The sequence below is a fragment of the Teleopsis dalmanni genome, chromosome 2 (assembly GCF_002237135.1).
Source record: "Teleopsis dalmanni isolate 2A chromosome 2, ASM223713v2, whole genome shotgun sequence".
In the NCBI taxonomy this organism is placed as follows: Eukaryota; Metazoa; Arthropoda; class Insecta; order Diptera; family Diopsidae; genus Teleopsis; species Teleopsis dalmanni.
In genome coordinates, this window is record NC_051847.1 from 161,537,774 (window position 1) to 161,560,860 (window position 23,087).

The 23,087-nt window shown below is 27.0% G+C and overlaps 1 protein-coding gene across 3 annotated transcripts in view; it reads left to right on the plus strand.

Moving 5' to 3' along the window:
- Positions 1-1,562: 1,562 nt before the first annotated feature.
- The window catches only part of LOC119685960 (acetylcholinesterase), an 86,982-nt gene continuing 65,457 nt past the window's right edge, over positions 1,563-23,087 (plus strand). For 2 of the 3 annotated variants that reach the window (XM_038100381.1, XM_038100379.1), the window contains exon 1: positions 1,563-1,756. The gene's annotated coding sequence lies outside the window, so the exon portion shown is untranslated. Of the gene's footprint in view, positions 1,757-6,067; positions 6,105-23,087 lie in introns of those variants that run through there. The other variant, XM_038100380.1, reaches the window with a different exon arrangement.

A 23,087-nucleotide genomic window follows, 5' to 3' on the forward strand; every position in this document is an offset into this window, starting at 1 on the left:
TACTGGATATATTACAAATACAAATATGCACAAGAATCTTAAAATAGGAACAGTCAAAATATATATAAAAGACAAGACACTGAAAATATTTCAAAAGGTAGTCAACATGGAAATTTTAAATCTATAAAACAACCAAAGCAATCTTCGATCAGAGGGCGGATACGCCGACGTAAGAAGTATAATACTGTAAAAACCACATAAAATATACGACCACGGAATAAACTATTTCACATAAATTAGATGTTCACAACGAGAAGAGAGTAAAGTTACTTACTGACATTTACTCAATAAATAATTTGTTTAATGTTTTTGAATATTTTGCCATTTATGTTAATTACTTTGAAATTTTCCTCTTTTTATAAAACAAACATATATTGTATTATCTTTAAGCTTAAAATTGAATAGGTACAATCCGTTTCCGAGAGTACCATCTGTTGTGAAAATTTAAGAAATTAAACCCTATAGGAATTTATTGGATTGATGCTTTATCATTAGCTTGCCAAAAAAAGCTTGTAAGATTATATATGAAGTATCGTAGATTGACATTAAAAATGTCATCCTTTACAATTTTAATTATATATAATATAATTAAAGAATATTGAATAACTGTGTTATGTTTAGGCATTCATTCATTCGTTAGTTAGCCATTACAGACGTAAGTCGTCTTTTGCTATGTAGCCTTCATTAGCCAGCCGGATTAGTGGCTAGGTGCTACTAGTTGGTAGTACCAAGTGTCTTCATATCATTGGGCACGTGCTCCTTTCACCGAAAATGCGGGCGTTTTATATCGCGTTTTCCTTCAGCAGGTACCGATTAAAACACCTTTTTAAACGGAACAAGTTTTTCCATTTCCACGACATTTGATCCAATCAAAAAATACATAAAAGATGAAGCCCTGAAATTATTTACGAAAACTGACAGGCTTATAAATACCGCGTTATCGAATCTTAGAATGGTTTAGGCTCCTCAGTGAGGTATGCAGATCTGAGGTCAGTTATTGCTTAGTCTGATGAAGTGATAAACAATAATCTAATCAAGGTGTGGAGAGGGGTTTTGAAGAAACCTCGCAGTTAATAGAGAGTAAAAGTGCTCAAGTGTCTCAACATAGTAATATACTTATATAAACAACTTTTTAAAAAATAAAATAAAAAATTATTAAATAAAATTTAAATAGTAAAAAATAGTTTTTTAAGTAAAATAAAACAATATCTTTGGATAAATTTTGATGATTTAGAAAGAAAAAAATTGGATTAACTTCAGTTAAAAATTGGATTAACTTCAGTTAAATACAAATTGCACTATAGTCCCATTGCACTTGTGGGGAAAAGCAACGAAAGTAAAAAGTGGAGAGAGAATATGCAGTATAGTAAATTGAAAGGTATGTGTGCCGAAAGCTTTTCAAGAAGCAGATTAAAAGTTGTGTCTTGAAGGTTCCGGCCGGTGGCTGTTAGTGGACCGTGGAAGCTTTTAGTGAGAAATTTTCTTGCGAATTATGTGTAAAAGCTTTTTGGCATTTGTATTTATTTCGGGGATTTGTTAGCAAATTCACTTCAATCCCGGGTGTCATTTTGTCGTGTATGTTCTCTCGGTACGGAAGTAATTTAATGCAGCGCTTGATTATCAAACTTTTTATAAAATAATGTAATTTGTATTTTTTATAACGCAAAGCAAAACAACACGTGCTATAGTTATAAATTGCAACAACAAACTTTGTTATAAATTTTGAGCAGTGACTTAACAAAGAATTCAACTCAAGGTGATTGCTGCACATTTTTCATTACATATGTTCAGTATCTTATACATTGTTATAATTTGCACTTAATTACTAATACAAACAGAAATAAGTAAATAAATAAAGCAGCATTAAAAAATACATACGAAAAAAAACAACAACAAAACGAGGGAAAAAGCTAAGATACTTTGCGGCACGAGACACATGTTTTAGTCGGCTTTCGTCGGCTGATTGTGAGTGAAACACGAGTATGAGATCGATTTTTCTTAAACTTTTATTTTGGTGTTGTTGTAGTTTTAATAGTTGGTTGTGGTCGTTATTAAAGTTGTTTTTGTTCTTGCTGCAGCAGTTCGTATTGCTGTTATGGCTTAGTTTGTTTTGTATCATCTGACTGACATTTGGCAGGGTATTGGTGTAGTTGTGATGTGTTTGTGCTGGCGTATGTCTGTTTGTGTTGTACGCGATTTACTATTAATTTTATGTTTTCTGTTATTTTTCTTACACATATCTTTTGTGTTTGATTCGGAATGCAATGTAAATTTTGTTGGTCCTAGACGCAAAAGAAAGAAAGGAAAGAGCATAATTTTTTTTTCAAAACTATTTGCCATTTTCTTGTGATATTTGCACGAACAAGAAGAAGCAAAGTATCTGCGGAATTACTTTATACTTCGCAGTATTTTTTTAAAGTTTTTTTTACTTTTAGTTTTGTTTGTTTACTATTTCGGCTACTTTTTTGACAATTCAATGAAAAGCCATCGAGTGCTCCTTCAAAAAAGCCACAATTTAAATTGTTGTTCAGAGGATTTATTTGCTATAGTATTTATTTATTCGTTTGTGTTTTGTAAAATATATTGTTTAGTATAACCTATACGGTAAGTAAATATTTGAGATAATATAAATTATAATTATAATTTTAATAATTATAAATAAAAGTTACGTAAAAAACAATTTATAAAATATAAATACAAAACTATAAAAAATAAAAACTATAATTAATCTATAAACTATTAAAACTATGTATATATAAAAACTACAAATATATAAAAATTATACAAAACCTTTCTATTAAATACAACAGTTTATATCAAGAAAAATAGTCACTTCTGAGATATTGACGTTAAAATTAATTTCATATATAATAGGCTTATAATGGAAATAACATGAATAACAATATATACTCAATGTCCAGTCTCACTTGTACGAATCGTAGAGTAACATAAGCGTAATTTTCTCCATATTACGTTCTTAGGTTAGGTTCTAAAAAATATTGAAATTTAAAATGAAAAAGAAAAATCAAAAATGAAGTTAATTTTTCAAGATCTGCTTTCGTTCTAATATAACACAGCAAGTGAATTTGTTAATGAACTTTTACAGTAAATTAAAAAACTCTTAGTTCGAATATACATGGCAAGTATGGCTTTGGGTCAGTTGGCTGATTCACAATGAATTTGAACTTTAAATTTCTTACAGTCTTCTTACCCTTTGTTCTTACAGTCTTAAAAACTTATTCCCGTACAATTAAATATAAGAAATATTTCCATAAATACTACTTATGATTTGTAGTTGGTAATACTCGAAATAGCTGTATGATCATCCAAAAATTCAATTAATTAAACAAATAAAAAAATAATTTTTGTAGTTTACTACTTTTTGAAATCTCTCTAAAAAAATTTTAATTATAAAATAAATGTGATATCATAGCTCAATATAATATATAAGATTAACAGACCCATGTGAATCCCTAGAAACATAGTAATCATTTTTGATCATTTACGGGAAGTTGTAACATTCGGTTTACAATTCCGCGGCATTCTTATGTCTTTCACTGGCGGCTTACGTGACGGGTGCCAAACTTTGTGCACAATCCAAACTAAAGTCTTGGGAATAGAAATCGTTGTACACAGTGTTAGTTCGTTACCTAGCGGGTAAAAGGTAACAGGTAGGATGACAAGCACTGCGCTGGAATTTTTCAAGTTAAATGCCATCAAACTCATTGCCTTGTGTACTGACTCTCAAAGGCTCGTAGTTACCTCCCCTCTCTCATATAATATATATAGCATCAATTTTTACAAAAATATCAGGTTTCAAAGAAAAAATACTTATAAATTCATTAGGTATATCATACCTGTGCTACAATATTGCTACTTAACTGTTATAAATATAGTTTTTTTTTATCGAAAATATTGTTTTAGTATCTAGTACGTATCCTATGAATTTGGTTTAATGACAATGTCCAGCTTTAATATTTCTTAAGTTATGAGTTGCCTATGTATAGTTAATTTTTATATGTTTTGGAAAGAGTATGATCACATTTTCACAACTGCAAACTAAGTACCACACGATACAGCTATTTCTTCAGGCTATAATTTAACTGGTATGTGGGATATGTCCACTCACAGAAATATAAGCTTCATCACTAAAGAAAATTCCAGACAAAAATCTTTACCTTATCTAGAGTGAGTGTTCACAAGTTTAAAACAATAAGAGGTCATTAAACGATCCAAAAATTTTAATTGTACTGATACTGTTAAATGAATAACTTTTTATTAAAACAATTCAATTAAATGTTTTTGTTGATTTTTTAGTATTATTTAAAATAATCTATTTAAAAACTTGACTTTGTCGATATATTTGATTGTATATGAAAATTTCATAATATGTTATTAATATTCCTCTTTAGTGTCTGTGACACTAATGAGGAATATTAATAACATATTATGAAATTTTCATATACAATCAAATATATCGACAAAGTCAAGTTTTTAAATAGATTATTTTAAGTAATACTAAAAAATCAACACTATCAGTAAAACAGACACTATCAAGCAATGTAGAAGAAGTATTGTGTATGTTTAGAAAAAAATAAAACCCTTTTCGATTGGTAAATCTGGATTCAATCTAGATTTACTCTTGATCTATAAAATTTTGTTGCCCAATCAAACATTTTTAATAATATAACATTTTTGCATAATGTAATATTTCATAAATGCATACCTATATCGAATTAAAACACATTTTATTTGTCAAGCCAGCTGTTAATTTTAGTATAATCTTGCTACTCTGCCAAAATATCTAGAGTATTATAAACTAATCTCGAGTCTCATACATTTTGTTCAAGATTTACCAATGGGAAATAAAATTTCACTAAAAGTGAATTTCGATTCAAAAACTTACCCCAGATTTACCAATCGAAAACGGTATATGTGTTTGTGTGATTAAAAATGAACAAATAATTATAAATATCTCTTAACGATAACTTATTAAGCACCTTTAATTTATTACCAGGCATAATAAATTTTTATAAAACAGAATATAAGTCCGTGATTGTGTTCTGCAGCATTTTTCTGCGTCTGTTGATTAAATGCTGTTTCCATTAATTGTTGCATGGAAACTTTTAATCTGTGGTGTATGTGTACTTAATTCAAAAGAAAATAAAGAAATCCACCGAAGCTTAGAGCAAAATAACAACGAACAATGAAAGAAAAAGTAGAAACAAAAACAAAAACAAAAATATTTGTAAACAAATTTATGAAAAAAAAAAAATTAAAATAGCAGCACCGAGTCAGCTTTTATGTAGTAAAAAAACATTGAGCGAGCTTTGTGTTTCAAAAGCTTTTGAGTTGAGAGTAAATATTTAGTATGAGCGTAGTGGTGTAGTGGAATTTGGCAAAGTGTTGCCAACTGTTAAGCCTCAGTAAAATTATTTCAAAATATATTCATGAATTTATTACAATTATAATAATTTAAAATTATAAAGTTGACCTTTGATTATAATTATATATTCTTTACAGTTTTGCTTAATGCAAAGATAAAGAGTTTTATTCGAATTTTATTTTTTCAAGTCCAACTGAATCAGTTGCATTTTTAGAGCTTTAGAGAATTTCACACACGCTAAACTACACGTACAAATGTATCTCATAATCTTTTGTGTTTTGTCCGTACTAATACCGAATCCAAGTCAGGACATTGAAGATGTACTCAATTTGAAATTTGAAAATCAGTTTAGTTAGAGTCGCCGATGTGTATCATACACTGAGCAGTTAACTCAAAGGAATGTTATAAATCACATTTAATGATAAAATTATTAAGTGAAAAAATATGCACTAAGTTATATTAAATAAAAAGTTACTTCAATATTGCGTGATTTAAACAAAAGACATATTATTCTTTTTGGAATGAAAATAATAAAAAAATCTCAAAAAACTGAAAAGAAATAAACAGTTTTATTTTTTAAAACAAATTAAATAGTGCATTAATATTAAATTATTACTGAAATTACTTTTCATAAAAGAAAGTGAATTAAAAATTTTTTTTTCATAGGAAAAAAATACAATATTTCAGTACACAAAATAAAAAATGAAATTAAATATTTGTAAGTGATTTTATTTTTCTCATATGAAAGTTATTTATTTAATTTTTTTATTTTTGCTACTTTTACTTTAAGTTATTGTACATACCCTATAGGTTGTACCTGTCTAACGTTTTGAAACATGTACATAGTGTGCTTATTTGACATTTTTTGGACGAAGGATGATATTTTATTTCGTTGGTTGAGAGTGGAAAAGGAAGAAATATAAAAATATTAATATTAAATACAATGAAAGTGCAAAGGGGATAAATGGGTTGGTATAACATTTTCGTTTTTAATTTATTAGTCTTACTCTCACTTATTAATTTTTAATGGGTCGATGATCCGCTAAAACATACATCCCGACATAGTCTGTTTATGTTATGCTTATGCGAAAGTATAACTTTTGTGGAAGTAATTAGGTTAGAAAAGTTTCTTCCAAGTTAACAAATTCAATATTGCAACTCGAGAATGAGTTGCGCATCGGACGGCTCCTTTCATTTCCGTATGGATATAGTTAGTGTTGAAGGAATATAGTTAAGAAATCAATAAATATTAAGTATTATTGTCATATGTATAATAAATTATATATGTGCGTGTGTATTATTAACAAACAATTTAAACAATTAATTAAATTGTATTGTATCCGAATGTACACTTACATTTATTGCAGCAACATGAAAATGAAAATACATTGTATCCACATTTTGAACTATAAAAGTACACACATTAAAGTGTCAAAAATTGTTACGCAAATGATTTATTGTTTAAAAATTTAACAACAATTTAATTTAGCTTGGCAGCGCGGAAAACAATAAAATGATTATGTACCAGTATATGCACCGACCTAAAGATACACTTACAAGCCTACTAATATTTATATTAGTATAGAGCAATTGACACCAACGAAAAACATGAAAATAAAAAACTTATTTACTAAATTACAATTACTCAAATATATGTACATACAAGTATGTAAATACATATGAAAATAAAACCAGACAGGTTGGCATAATTCTAGTACACTTTTTTGTTACCCTATGCTGACTATACTTTACAAGAAATTAGACTCTTTAAAACTAGGTATATACTTAATTGCTATTCATTAAAAAATTATGTTAAATAATTATTTATTCGCATAATATTAATAAGTACAATCTTATAAATATTCTTTTTGAACTATCTCATGTTAAAATTATAGAGTCTAAATTTGTACAGCTAATGGGTTGTTCATAGTCAAATACTTTACAGACTAGTATTACAACATGAAGTGCTAGTTTCTTATTTCAACTACGAAAGAAAAAATATTATATTTTGATTTTTCTATAATATTATTTTTATATCACGTTATATGAAACACTCTACATTATATATATGATACTTAAAATTATCAGACATAAACTATAACATTTTTATTATAACTATTTTTAGTTTTAGTCAATGTTTATGGTTGTCACTATACAAAAAGTTAGTGAAATCGAATACTCTTCCAAACAATTTTTTTTTATCGACATAATATTTATATCATATAATCTCCATTTGAAGGCTCTATAATTAACTTTTAAAGCAAAGTAAAAAAATTCCAAGTCAAAACATACAAGTCGAATATGAATATGATTGACATTAACTCTGAATTTCAAATTTAGCCGGACAGAAGTTCTTTAATACTTGCAGTATTAAAAAATTATTTAAAAAAGTTAATTATAAGAAATATTTCCAAAAAGGCAAAAAATCTAGTTAATAAAAAAATAATAAAATTTTTTAGTTGTGATTCACTACTGTTTAAAACAGTAAAATAAATAATAAATAAAATAAATAATTATATAATAATAATATAATAAAATAATATAAAAAATAATAAAAAAAATAAATTTTTTCTGTCATAATTTACTTTCTTTCTTAGTTTCTGCTCATATATATTTTTAAATTAATTCAAATTAATTTCTTTTTTGTAAATCAAGCAATTACTGTAAAAGGTTTTAAAAAAATCATTATTTTCCTTTGCCCACTTATGTTTCTAGTTCTCTAGTACCGCATCTGTTTTTATATAATACTTTTTATTAGGTAGGTATGCCAATTAAATACAGGCATCTATCAAAGACTGTTGTCAAACGAAAAAGAAAAAATATTGCTCATCTGCTTTTTAACTGCGGAACTTTCGCCAAAAGGCTGTTATCTATTATAGGTTCTTACATACTCAAATGTAAATTTTGAAACAATGATCCAGTATAAAGATATCTCTCTCTAAAATATCTCCAGTCGCTAGGGTCTCCATGGGTTATGTCGCCACAAGACGCTTGCAAGCACTTTGCAAAGCGAAGTTACTTTTCAGTCAACTAATGCGACCTGATTGAGACCGTCTTCCATGCAATCAACTAATTGGCATCTATTTATACATCTATCTATCTTAACTTTTTGCATATTAAAGAGTTCATCTGAGCTCTTTATAAAATTTGATAGAAAGCTTGATGATAATAAGATTTCAATAAAAGTATCATTACTTCACAATTTATCTATAATTAAACTACAGATTATGTTATTCATTTCATAAAAATAATATGTATTTTGTTAATAATATTGATTTTTATAACTACTTTATTATGACTGATACTGAAGAAACCGGTGTTAGTGATCTAGTTTCTACTTTTTGCATATATGTTTTAAATATATGTTTTAAAATACTTAGATTTTATAATTTCTATAATAAATTATTCTATTCTATAATTAAATTAATCTATTAAATAATAGATTAAATCTTTACATCTGACTTTAAAGAACATTTTTCACAACATGTGTATAGTTGAAGTGGAATGAAGTGTCTGACTTGTCACAACAACCACTTTAGTTTAATGAACCCCAAAGAGTATTAACTATCAAATCATGAACTCATTTATACGTTGAAAAAAGATACATTTCACAAACGTAGAGGAAAAATTAGTTAAAAATGTTTTTATATTAGAATTTACTAAAAATATGTAAATAAACTAATAAAATATATTAAATAAATTAAATAAATAATTAATTAATAGATTATTAATGTAATTTGATAATAATTGCATTAAAAGAGATCATCAATTTATTCCACATTTATTAAAAAGCACTTGCACATAAAGTGTGATTGTATTGAGTAAAAGTATCTGAGGGGAATCTGTGTGCGGAAACTTATCATATGCACAAAATACAATGATATTAAATTAACATATCAATTTGTGTAAAACTTATTGTACAATTCAGTTAATAAATGTCGAAAAATTATTTTATTACTTAAATATATCAATGGAACAAAGAAGAATGCAATGAAAAGAATCGCAATCGAAAATAATCTCTTTATATTTTTATTTAATTTAAATAATTCTTTTGGAATGCAGTTTTGGTGCACATATATCGTCTGGCTCCATATGATGCTATATGATGAAATGCAACACTATATATGCAACACAAGTTTATATACAAAATATCACGTATTTCATAATATGTCAGATATAATAATTATTAATAATATATATCATGGTTTCATTGAAAAGTGTTAGGATACGTTATGTGCATTTATTTTTAGTGCATTTGCAGAAATAAATTAATTTATCTAACTCTCTGGTAATTTTTAAACAGATTTTGTGCTTTTGTTGCAATAATTATAATAGATATATTTAAATATAAACCTGACTGATTAATTATGATATAAGTTATTGTGATTGCATATAAATTTATGTTCTATTGAATATGTAAATATTCTAAGCACAAAATCGTTTTCAAATCGGCATATATTAAACTGTAAATGATTTTTGGTTATTTCACTATATTTAAATTATGATTTAAATATAAAAATCCATTAAAGTTTCTATTATATTTAATATAAAAATTCATTATTAATGACCAAAATGCTCTAAAGTTATATCTACACATAATATGCTACTTTGTATAAATTATTTATAAAAACTAGTTTAATATTATAAATAATAATAATCAAATTCATTACTAATTAGTTGATAAAAAATGTAATGAAAAACTTTATTATTTGAAATTTATTATATACATTAAGGGCATTCAATCTAGATCGATAATTCTGTAATATAATAATTTATCTGTTTTGGTGAAATGAAAATATTAAGCCCACTTGAGTTCAAATAATTTATCGTAGTGGTCCCACAGGCCTAGAGTTTGTTCATACATAGACTTAAGGTTAACATATGACTAACGCATAAAGGCAACAACTCCCACATTAAGTAAAGATGAATCAACCTGATAATTCTATGAGCTTAGCTAAATCCCTAATTTTGCAGGATGTCAATTCGACTAGATCGTTAAGAAAACGAACCTTGAAGATTCACATATTACCCAAACGTCAGATCTAATGTATTTGAAAAAAAAATATAAAGAAATATTGATAAAAATAATTAAATAAAATAATATGTCAGTTATGACGACATCCTTCCTCTCGTCTCATAATTTCCACAACTCCTAAATATTTATGTGACGGCCTAAGTATATATAAACAAAATTGCCAATAACCGCTTACACAAGTCATGATGTTAGATATATCCTCTATTGGTACGCTGATTATTTCCTTTGAATTTCTCAGATTAAATTTCAATGGCAATAACTTTGAGTCAGATTTCCTTCCTTCATTTGACCAGCTTATTTTTATACCCTAAACAGCTTACATGATAGCTGTATCGAAATCTGTATTAATTTAAACCAATGTCTTTAATGTATGGTGTACCAATTTATGCAATTACTTGATAAAGGGTATTATGATTAGCTACGCCAACAACAAGAGAAAGTACTACTACTGCTGTCGTGATTTTGATTTCCGTGATTTTCACAGGAAATTTGGTGTAGCATGAACACAGTTAGGAATATTAAATTATTTTATCACTCAAATTATTCTTACCTAGTGCCGTTTTACAAAATTCGGCACCCAAGTATCAAATGCGTCTCTATTCAATACAAAGAAAACAGTCTTCACAATTCAAACAACCTTTGCTAATAGGTGCTTGAAATGTGTAGTTATGAATTACCACCACATAAAGTGTAACGTCTAAATACAGTATCCGTTTTAACTGAAGGATAGAACGAATCTGTACTTCAAATAAATTCCTTTACAACCAAAAAAGGTGAGTTCTAATTTCGTGGATTATGTGACAAATAAGGGATATGGCGAACTGATGTTGATCTGAGTTGGAATTTATTCAAAAATTATAATATATTATATTAAAATATAATATAATAATATATTATTTTATTATATAATGTATTATAAAATAATATATTATATAAAATATAATTTAATATATTTTTTGAAGTTATAATTATACTTTTTAATGTTGTTCAAAAGGTCAACAAACTCTATAAAGCTTTTGTAGCTTCTTTTATTCTGTAATAAATATTGCGACAGGAATTTATACAACATAGAAATATTTTGTTTGGGAAATACTTTACGTGATCATCTTTTCAATATACATTTAAGTTCATTTAAAGCATTATTCGTATCTTTTCTTAATTTTCTATAAAATATGGGTATTCAACAATTTAATAATAATAAGTACAAGTATATTCGCTTATGCAAAACAAATTTTTTACCATAATTTTATGAATTTTATTATTTAAAATTTTATATTTTAAATTGTATAATTTTTTTTTAAGAGAAATAATAATTCAAAAAGTCCAACGCAAATATTTGCAACTAATTTATAAATTGCAATGATTTATCAACTTGCATTTTTATAAAACAGTGCTGCGACCTATGAACCAATCAAGTAATTTACTTTAATTAAACAATTAAGCATACTTAAGTATAATGAGTTTAAGACAACAAAACAAATGTACATTTTATTTAATCATAAAAATATTTACAGTTGTTTTAGTTTATTTATTTAGGAAATAATTTGTAATAATTATCTCATATGTACATTGCTATCTTGAATATGAGTTATTATAATTATTTTTATTTATTTCATTTTTATCATCAAAATCTGCATTTGAAGAAAAAAACATTTTTAGATAGCGAAAAGAATAATTTTATAGTATCTTAGAATGAGTATCTATCAGAATTTAATATGGAAGCCGCGTAAAATTAAAAAAAAATAATCAAATAAGTTTATATAGTCAGAATAGTCCTTGTTTTGAGTAGCAGTCCTCGTAACGAAGAATATTGACTGATAGGGGGAACATTTAATAATAATAGCTGTACAGATTCAGATATAGCTGTATATCAGTTTCTGCATACGATCAGAATTTGATACGAAGCCGCGTAAATTAAAAAAAATAAGTTAAGTTAAATAATCAAATAAGTTTACATAGTGAGGATAGACCTTGTTATGAATAGGAATTTTCGTAACGAAAAATACTGACTGAAGGAGGGAGCATTTAATAATCATAACTGTATAAATTGAGATATACAGTCAAACTTTTATAACTCGAAGTACCAGTGTGCAAAGAAAAGGTTCGACTTATGGCGACTTCAAGTTAGAGAATTTTTTATTTTTTTTTATTATTGAAAATACTGAAATTGTATTTCAAGACATTTATTTATTTATTTAAAATCAAATACAACACAGAAGTTATAGTGAAGTGAAACGTTCAGAAATTCGGATTTGGGATTTTAATTTCTTTTTCTTATTTTCAGTAAAAAGGATACCAATTTATTCCAAACCAAAAAATTCAGAATTTTGAATGAAGACTCAATTTCATCCACCTCATCATCAGTTTCCGTTGCGTTTAGAATCAGATCCACTAATTCAGAACTATAATGCTCAATAATATCGTCATTTGTAGAAAAACTTGATGTACAAATTTCATTGTCAAGCTCAATATAATTGTTAAGAGCAGCATTGGAAGTTATTTTTATTTACTTTAAAACACGCAACTAGCGACTGGCATTTCCTCAAAGAAGCAACATAAGAAAAAAAAATCAAACATTTGGTTTAGAAAAAGGGACTTCCCCTAACAGCAATTTGACTTAACGAATGCACTTTCCCACATTTCTATTGGTACGTAACAATATTTTTATTCGAGTTGTAGAAGTTCGAGTTAAGGAAGCAGAAGTGTATGTAATTTGCTCTCTATAACCCTGTTGCACTCTCTTTATTTTAAGTTATAGAAAATTCGAGTTATAGAAGTTCGAGGTATGGGAGTTTGACTGTATTTGTGTATCAAATTTTATATTCTGTCCAAGTCTGATACGGAAGTCGCATAAAATTTAAAAAAAAAAATAAATAAATAAGTATTATAGTAGGGATAGTCTATGTAGAAATGATCAGACTTATAAACGCTCTACTTAGAATCTGAAGGAGTTTCACCTAAATACCTAACAGACCCATAATTCATATTATTTTCTGCAAACTAAAACTAATATTAAAATTTTAGAGAAAGAAAATGAAATAATTTATTATGATGTCAATTAACTGGTTGCTTTAATAAATTAATTTATTATTTACATTTAGAAACAATTATTGTTTCAACTACGAAGTAATGAACTCGAATAATGTTTCATTTAAATAATTGAATTTTATATTTCAAGTCAAACACATTAAGTTCATTCTTATGTTTATCTGAATGTATAAATTCTAAACAAAGCCAGAAAGCAAACAGTAAAGTGGCACTCGAAATGCAGATGCTGCTGCGTATGAGCAACACCAGTTAAATAAATTCAATTTCATATTACGCACACGTCAAGAGTTGTCGCAATAAATTTCAAGCATACAACAAAATGTTCAATTTATTATAAAATTTGCTTAATTCACACATAAACACATACAAATTTACAATGGCGGCAACTTTGACAATAAAAACAAATAAAGTAATTAAAGCATTCAACTACAGCAATACAATATCAAAAATACACACACACACACAATACATACCAGAGTAACTGCAAAATGCACATATAAATGCAGCATATCCTTGCTTATGCACTGAATGTGTGCATATACTCACACAAGCGTGCAAGTTATGAGAGTTGCGCACACACACATACGGTTGTAGTTAAATTTTGTCAGTTAGTCGATGAGCGTGTGTGCGTTTGTAAGGAGCTATGAGGCCCGTTTAAATTGTGAAAATGCAATTTTGCACACATATTAAATCCATTTATGACAAACACAGATACGTTAACGAATATGTCAGCCATAAAATTCAGTAGCATTCAGTGGCATTAAGTAAAGCGCAGTCAAAGCACAGTAAAATCCTAAAGCACATAGCACATGTTAAAATTTTTGTCTGCAGGATCGCTCATGAGTGCACAAAATAACTTAATTTTATAACACAAGTTTGCATTTTATCACATTATTTTGCGAAACTATTCAGAATACTTAGCAAAAAAGGATTATAAATTTTTAGATTGCTGTAAATGTAATAATGAAATAATATTTCTGGAAATTAAATAATGATAAATTAACATAAGTTAGGTGAGGTTATACCGGCACTTCTAAACATCCACTCAGGTCGATTGGGCTATTGTGTTACCGTGTAAGAAACTCAGATGTGTGAAAATCACCCTCATACTTTTGGCAAACTGTGAAATGATTTTTAGAGGGACTTCTTGGAGATCTTAGAGGACAAGATCTTTAAATAAGAGAGCACCCAAAATAGGGAGTTTGGCAGTAATAAAAGAGATGTGATAAACTCTTATCGTTCTTCACAAAACTACACCAGGAACGATTAAAAGTGATATTCAATCTTCTAACATGATTCCTTATTCGACTCTTACCCCTGAGCAAAACTATAACAAGACTTATATCTATATGGGACATTTGAAGATTTTTTAGGTGTTCTGCGTGATAACCTGCAGCACCCCGTCTGACCAGCTCGTCAGCCTTGCAATTGCCGAAAATATTTCTATAACCAGGAATCTAAAGTTAAGAATTATTAAACTGCGTAAACATCTCGTTTAGAGATGTGTATTAATCAGTTCTATATATGTTGCAATTGTTTTAAAGCATCTGAACTGTCAGATAGTGGGTATATATTCCTAATGAATATATTGTACAAAAAGTAGATTCATTTGTTCTTTCCTAGAACAGTACACTGGCTATGTCGCTAACTATTTTAAAGCCGTTAGTAAAATTGTTAGACCTTCCCTTAATGGTCTATATATGGAAACTCGACATAAATGTGGTCAATACTATTTCAAGAAGAACTGAAAAGATTTTGAATAGAGCCGCGACCGTACTCACTAGTCTTCCATTGTAAAGTAGGTTTAAGTTTAAGAGCAGATGATGCTACTAAGATCTTTGCTATATCAATTACTATAGATCTCTTATTTTGATCAATTACAACTCTTTCGGATTTGAGCATTATGAATAAATTTATTCTTAATTCAAAATTTTATCGGCAATCTGTCAAGATCAAATATTTTATATGTACATATAGGTATGTATGGTTCTGTTTGATGACTGATATTATTTTTAATCGAAAAAATCTTTTAATCATGTTTAAGAAATGGTTAGTGTGTTTTTTTTTGACAATAATTTAAACTATAAATCTTTCCAATCATACTTACAAAAATTTTATACATAAAAAATTACATGTACATATCCTTTTAAACAAATATGTGTAAGTGTTTCCGAAGTGATATATCCTCTGTATCGCAAGTTCTTAGTAGATTTAACATACTCTGGTAAAGTATTCAGTAAAAAATCTTTCATGACTCGGTTTTTAAATTTCAAAATGAAATTTTTATATTTTTCCATAAATTTCTTATACAAAGTTTTTAAGCCTTTAGTACTTGTGTTTATCTATTCAAAAATTGACATATGCTGGCATATTTTGCAGCAGTGTGTTTTATGCTCTGAATTATTAATGACAAAACATAAATTCGGAATGCGGAATAAAAAAAAACTCAAAAAATAAAAAATATTTACCGCAATATGTGAAGCATTTGTTTAATTATAATTTAGACAAAATGAATTCTTTTGAATAAATTGGAGCATGACAAGTAGAACATTTTTTCATTTCTTTTCTACACGACGTATGAGCGATTTTTTGTGTGTTTCTTATATATATTTCGAAAAAACAGTTGAAATATAAATATTGCAGTAAAAATTACATTTAATAACTTGACAAATATGTAGTTAGAGAAGGTTGTTGTTATAAAAATACTTTAAATTAATTTTAAAAAAATATCGTTTATATTGAAATATTTTATTATTATTGTTAGGGGATGTGGCACTGGGACCATCGGGTCTATTATACCCACTTCTGGGTTTAGAGTAGATCTTTAAACCCTGTTGCGTCAATAAAAAGTAGTGTAGATCCTACTTTGCAGAGTTTTCTTGCCTCTCTCGTAAGAATATGCATTCGTAAAAGCCTATATCGTATGTGCATTAGTGCAGGGCAACCCAACAGCACTTATATTGAAATAACTAAAAGTGAAAACCATTTACAATTTATTAAAACTACTTAATCTTAAAAATAATATTTAAAAAATAAGCACCTTAAATAAAAGCAATTATTTTTTAATTCAACTATTCATTATTAGATTTTTATTTTAATTTTGCATGTAAATAATTGTATTTCAATGGGCACATATAAAACGATCTAAATAAACCACGCTTCCTTATCAGATGAACTGTACCTACCATCATTTAGTTGGTTGGTTACAGTGATAGGTCAGCAGATAACTTTTTGCTGATCTTACTTAGCGAGTTTTTATCATTTTATTACCACATTACTTAAAAGAAACCTTAAGATATGAAAATACAAATTGACAGTCTGTATTTCCCTAAAAATCCCTAGCTGTGAATTTTAGAAGATATTCCTTTATTCAGATGAAAATGCTTAATAGTTTAATTTTCTGGTAAGTTTCCAGAATTTCTTTAACGAGTATTAAAATATTGCTATACACTAGTCATCAGAGAGAACTGCTATAACCTGTGTAGTATTTACGCGGTTCATAGTCTTGTTATAAGAGGGTCATATTAACCGGGACGTTACAAGACCTAAGTGTTTTCTATTTGTTATTGGTAAGCTGGAAAAAGTAGAGTTATCTACTTTTTTTAATGACCTCCAGTGAAACATAAATCAATACCACTAGGTATACATCTAGGAAAGCACTAAGGCAGGTTAAATAGTTTGCATTTTTATTTCCTTCAATGTTCTTATGTCGGGCACCCAGATAACAGTGATTTCAACTAATAGGTTTAGCCCTACAATTGCCTCTAAACATACTTTAGCTAGTTCCAATTTTGTGATGAAGATTTGAAGGGCTTGAATTGTGACTTAATTGTCAATAAAAATGGCAAGAGTTTATCTGTCCTCGATTTGACTTATTATTATTCGGCATGCCACTCTTATCGCTAAAACTGCTAAATGAATTATTTCTAAAAGAAATTAATTAAATTTCAGGAATTATAAAATTTATCATTAAAATTTTAATAAAACGAAACTCTGTGCTAAAATTTCGAATTTCAGCACAGTTAAAATAATATCTTTATTCCATTATTATGATTACTATGTATCTATGTATGCATATTTGTTTTCATTTTAAAATTTCAGTTTTACAGTATGATTAGTGAATCTGAAATTAATATATAAATAAATAAAATCAAAATAGCGACTGTGACACATGTCGTCCGTCGACTTATAGTATAATAGTAGTATTATAAATAGTTCACTACTAGAGTATAATGATAAACTAATATATACATGTTATAAATAATAGATGAGTTATATATTATATATTATTTATTATTAGTTATTCTATTCTGATATTAAAAAAGACTGGTATGCTATATAATTTTTTACATATTCTACTACTTTTGTCCATTCTACCACAGAACCGTTTAAAATATTTATAATGTTTTCATAAGATATAATAGCTTTACTAAAGCTATTCTAAGCTAATCGAAACTATAGTCGAATAGTCGAAACTAAAATCGAATAGGACAACGGCCAAGAAAATGTACAATATCTTCAGTCTCATCTAAATTACACATACTACAGAGCGCAGATCTATCTACATCAAATCTCTTTCCGTTTAGCTGTATCGTGCTACTTCTTGCTTTGAGTATCCAGGTGATATTTGTACTACATGTTATGTCAGCTATATATTCCTTTCCTAGTGATGCCGTTAAGTCTTTATAAATTCGGTTAGTTTGTTAAGATTTTCTTCTATATTTGTCTCTCAAATCAATTTTCAGAAATGTCAACAGCAGTTCATTATTATTCTTCCAAAGTCTTTGCGATGCTGTTTATTGATTCCAATTTATACCGCAATCATTTCCCAGCTCATTTTAAACCTGCACCCAAGAAAGGTTAAGATTTAACAATTTTTGGTCAATTGATTGGGTAATCTTTTGGCATCATAGGTATATAAACATAGGTTTGAAAATGTTTTAACGTATATAAATATTCATCTTCGGCTCCAGTCTTTGACATTAAAATATATGTTGGCATAAATTGTGGCATTCTCAATATTTTCTTTAAGAAGTATAATGGGAGTTTATCCACCTCTTCGAACAGTGTGCAATCCCATACTTGAGTCCAATATGTTTGTATTGCTCTACTTTTTGCTAGAAATAGATTCCATTTTGCTTTTATAGGTATGTTAGTTTTATTAAGAAAGTTGTTCCACGTGAGATTTTCACTATTTTTAGCTGCAATAGTTCTTTTCAGTTGCCTAGCTCAAATGCTGAGTAACGGATCAATGAAAGGAGTTGTGATGTCTCTAATTAATTGATCATTTCTAGTGGAGCAAGAAGTGATAATGGTTTTAAATGGCAGAAGAACTTGTTAGAATTATTAAGAACCTTAAGAATCTTTAATTCATATATTTATATATTTAGAATATTTTAATATAACAAATATTATTAGCCAATAACTTCATGTTAATCAAGAAAATTTTAATTAGATGTTTTGAATTATATATCTAAATTTGTGTATTTTAGAGTCCAAGACTCCGATTATCTACTAATTGGAATAGTAGTATAGTAGTAGAATGGTTAAGTTGTAAGTGCGTATATCTTTAACTCCGTAATATTAGCTTATTCCAAAATGTATGAATATTGGACGTAAGCTTTTCAAATGTCTTTCGGTCAAAGCATACTTAAAGTTATCTCAAATACGCAAAACGCAAAAAAATATTGAAAATATAAAATATATACAAAGTATTTAAATGTTTTCACATAAAATATCAAAGCACACCAAAGGCATAAAAGCGTCATAAAAACTATAAAAGAAAAAATTATTGGCACACATGCGACAAGGAGCACAAGCCCATATGCACGAGCTCATGTCCTTAACGAAACTAAATTGTAGGGAAGCGTGCAAATAAATGTGTACAGAAAGTTCACATGTATACGCATTTACACAAACGATTCCTATATTTCTGAGTGTGTAAGCGTGTAAGAGTGTAAGTGTGTAAGTGTGTAAGTGTGTAACTGTGCATGTAAAAAGGACTATCAATGATAACATTTTTATTATATAAATTTAACCTCATCATTTTCTTATGATAGTACAAAACGGAACTGAACGAATTGCTGAATATAGCATATAAAACCAAAACAGAATAGTACCACAAAAACAAAAACAAACACAAAAATAAAAATAAAGAAAATAAATAAAAAGGAAAATGAAAAAGAAAATAAAAAAATATATGAAAGACAAAAAGGAAAAAGAAGAAAAAGAAAAATACTTAAAGCAGTTAAGTAAATTGTTAGCACAAATTTTATCGACCAATATTCTTTACAGAATTTTTATGTATAGTTGTTGTTGTTGTTGTTGTTATTATTGTTTTGTTTATTATCTCATGGATTTGTTGTTGCGTTATATTGAAAAGGAAATATCTTTTAAGTGCCATTAAAAACATAACTATCAATACTTATGCTTCTATTCGCATAACAACATAACGACATTTACAAGTGCTTAAATTGTGTGATAATAATAAGAGAATTGAAAAATTACTTATGTTAAGTTCTTAACTCCATACACTTTAATATCAGAATACATTAAAAATATGTAAATCTGTTTTTTTTTTATTAAATTTTGTCTATAATTTTTAAAATAAAATTGAAGAGGTACATATTTCTATATATTAGTGATAAACTATAAACGATTTTAGCCAATTGTCCAGCAAAATCCTAACCAATTTGAAAGATTTCATATGATCACTATGTTAATACTAGCTAATATATAAAATATATACATTATTATTAGTTTGTTTTTTTTTACTACATTATCTAATTTAATCTTTCCTTTGGAAACTAATAATCTTTTATCATATTTTTAAGCTAGTACTTTTTTTATTTTTCTGTACAACTGTATTAGAAAATACAACATTACTACTAATTAGTTACTAATTATTTTCGGCTAAAAAATGTAAAGATTTATAATATTAATGGTAACAATTATTGTAATATAGACAAATATTAACAATATTAATTTTAACAAATTAATATTAACAAAAAATTAATTAATGTTCTGATCTAGACATTAGAATGAGTATTTATAAATGAGTTTATGAATTTAAAGCCCTTTCTTTTAATCTCTTTGGATAATGTCTTACTAACAATTTTCTAGCTAGGTTATTAGAGTGCTTTATTAATCGAAATATATAAAGATTACCTTAAAGTTGCAGCACAATTTATAATTGTAATAAATAGAAATAGTTTATTATCTAAAATAGACTAAGTAGGGATTAAGTACCAACAATTCAACAATTTCCATATTAATTTTTAGAAGTGAAGTTTGTTTTAATTATTTTATTGTTTATTTATAAGCTGACTATAGGTCACTTTTATTTCAATAAAAATAAAAATCCTTTATTGCTGTTTTATTAAAAAGTTCTATATTTCGACTTTCTTTGAGAGTCATCATCAGGAGTATGGTCTATTAAAAAATAATAACAATTAAAAATAATAATTGCATTGTGCAATATGGGCAATAGACAACTGAACGACTATAATGGAATGTGATATTAGTAATTGTTATTATTTTTTATTAGAGTCGAAATATAGAATTTTTTAATAAAACAGCAATAAAGGATTTTTAATTTTATTGAAATAAAAGTGACCTAGAAAATAATAGAATAAGGGCCGATAAACAAATTTAAAGTTTAATAGTTTATTTTAATTATAATTGATCAAAAAACAAAATGGATGGCAAAATAATCAATAATGCACTCCATATTGCTATTCAAAAGTAAAATGTTGGCAGTAGGTGCTATATAAAGTAATGATTCAGATATATATTCTTAAAAAGTCTCAATTTATTTATTTAATATTCAATTTCGGGTAAATATATTCACATTTACAAAAGTTTTAATACAAATACAATTGTTAGAAAAATACTCTTTAATAGGAAAATTAAATTAATTAATATAACTTTTAATTATATTATTTAATATTTATATTTATCACAAATATATATGCAAATAAAATTAATTAAGAACTATCAAAACTCAATTCAAATATATAGTATTGTATAATACTAACTTGTATAATGTATTTCAAATACAAAAATAATTAAAAAACTTAATTTATATATATATGATTGCTTTAAAATATCACTAACCTATTTTTGTTATTTAAACGATTTTAAATCTTAAGAAAGTTCATTTATTAAACTGATCTTTCCATTTGGCATTGAAAGAGGCACATTGATAGACGAAAATGCTGAGATTAAAACATATCATCGAATTGATCATTTCCATTATTCAATTATTTCACTGATAAAACCTGCAGTTAAGATTAGGGCTATATAAGAAAATATTCAAACCTTCAATTTTGATTTTAATATAACTACTATATTGGTTTTCTGTATTTGGAATTCATACTCTTTCAATTTTCGAAATAAATATTTCTTGATGTAACTAAATGTTATTTAACAAAATACTTAACTTCTACATACCAAGTTATTTATTTTCGAATAAAGAATCCGAATAAAGAATAAAGTATACTTTCTATTGTAAATAAATGACTCAAAAGATGAATTGTTCTGGGCAATACGATACACTAGATAAATATTTGTTTGAAGGATGTCTTAATGAAGAAAGTTTACGTAATCTAGCTGATGGTTAGAAGAAGTACTTACATCCACTTTGCCATCTACGCAGCTTGCTATGGGCAACTGAAATATACTTAAGGTATGTATAACTTCCCAGTTAATATGGCCTTCACTTAACAATAGTAGAACCTTGAAATTTATTTAAAGGGCAAAGGTTAAAATACTGTACGGTTTACTGAAGTTTTTCGAATTAACGTAGCTTGCAAATGATATTGGGCTGCTTGTCTCAAAACGTAGATTTAGCTCATTTTTTTTGCGTCCTCTATGCGGATTCGGTTTGCTTGACTAAATGCGTGTAACTAGAACCGATTTAAAAGTTAAGAAATGGTCATATTCTATAGATAATGCAAAAAATAGCAAATCATTGATCTTTGAAAGTAATTCTCTTATAACTGAACAGTTCTCCAGCTCTAATGCTGTGGAACGGATCAATGAAAGGAGTTATGCAGATTCTAATTAATTGATCATTTCTAGCGGAGCAAGAAGTGATAATATTTTTAAATGGCAGAAGAACTTGTTGAAATTATTAAGTTTTAAAATTGAAAAACAACATTTTAATTATTAAAGTATAACACAAATTATATCTAACTAATAGTTTATTACCAAATATTTGTTATTTGTGTTTAAGAAGTATGAAAAAATATTGTGTACATCAAGAAATAGGTAGTCCACTTAGTAATAAAGGCCTTTTCAATGGCTTTTGATGTATATATACATTTTTACTGCGATAAAAAACCATGAATTTCTTATGAGATAATGTATATATATATAAAACTTTAAATATTATAATAATTCCAATTAATCAGTACTATAGATAGCTATGAAAGTTATTCTTACTTATATAGGAAATACAGAGTTATTTAATGTAAAATAATCAATTAAGTTTTTACTTGATAATTGTATAGCTATATTAATATACACATAATTTGTAAAAAAATTTTAGAATTACATACCATACATCCCTTTGCGATTGTCTGTAATCTGCTACAATTTTAAGAGCACGACTCAAAA